At 45.0% G+C, this 1,010-nt stretch overlaps 1 protein-coding gene across 1 annotated transcript in view; it reads left to right on the top strand.

The window, feature by feature from the left end:
- Positions 1-1,010, top strand: part of mgat4b (alpha-1,3-mannosyl-glycoprotein 4-beta-N-acetylglucosaminyltransferase B) — a gene marked incomplete at its 5' end in the record, with an annotated part of 14,391 nt that overhangs the window by 5,443 nt on the left and 7,938 nt on the right. The window lies entirely within an intron of this gene.

The raw sequence follows: 1,010 nt of genomic DNA, 5'->3' as shown, positions 1-1,010 counted from the left end.
CATAGAGACACAGCCATGTCCATGAGACGCTCATAGAGACACAGCCGTGTCCATGAGACGCTCATAGAGACACAGCCAATATAGACACAGCCGTGTCCATGAGACGCTCATAGAGACACAGCCATGTCCATGAGACGCTCATAGAGCGAGGGACAGACACACACTCCCCCGTTAACTCCACTGTCAGAATACCCATAATGCAACGGTTTCACCAGCCTCACGCACACCAGGAGAACCACACTTCAGGCTCCCTCTTTTAACAATGTCTCCAAACTGAAATACGACCACGGTGATTCTCAGGGAATTGCCGCTATATTTCGCCATAGAGATCACCATGACGATGCGATAATTGAAATGAACGGCGAGCACTCAGGGACCAATTAGAGGGAAGAAAATGGAGCTGGGTAATTTTATGTTTGTGTGTGTGTGTGTGTACCTCTATCCATGTGTGTGTGTGTGTGTGTGTGTGTGTGTATGTGTGTGTGTGTGTGTGTGTGTGTATCTCTATCCATGCGTGTGTGTGTGTGTGTGTGTGTGTATGTGTGTGTGTATCTCTATCCATGTGTGTGTGTGTGTGTGTGTATCTCTATGTGTGTGTGTGTGTGTGTGTGTGTGTAGCTGTATCCGTGTGTGTGTGTGTGTGTGTGTACCTGTATCCGTGTGTGTGTGTGTGTGTGTGTGTATCTCTAGCCGTATGTGTGTGTGTGTGTGTGTGTGTATCTCTATGTGTGTGTGTGTGTGTGTGTGTAGCTGTATGTTTGTGTGTTTGTATAAACTAAGTTTTAAATTTCAAATAAATGCATTTTATATTTTAAATGAATGCATTTTATATTTGACTTCATGTTTAATATTTAATCTTTTAATGTGTCTAGTAACTGTTCTGGAGAACTGATCGGCTCCAGGAGGACAGCAGCGGTGTAGTCTAACGCGTGGTACTGGGTATACTGCGCTGTATACTGGCTAGTACTGGGTATACTGCGCTGTATACTGGCTAGTACTGGGTATACTGC

This window comes from Etheostoma cragini, chromosome 10, assembly GCF_013103735.1.
Source record: "Etheostoma cragini isolate CJK2018 chromosome 10, CSU_Ecrag_1.0, whole genome shotgun sequence".
NCBI lineage: Eukaryota > Metazoa > Chordata > Actinopteri > Perciformes > Percidae > Etheostoma > Etheostoma cragini.
The sequence above is the reverse complement of the archived record's forward strand: the minus strand, read 5'-3'. Positions and strand labels throughout refer to the sequence as shown.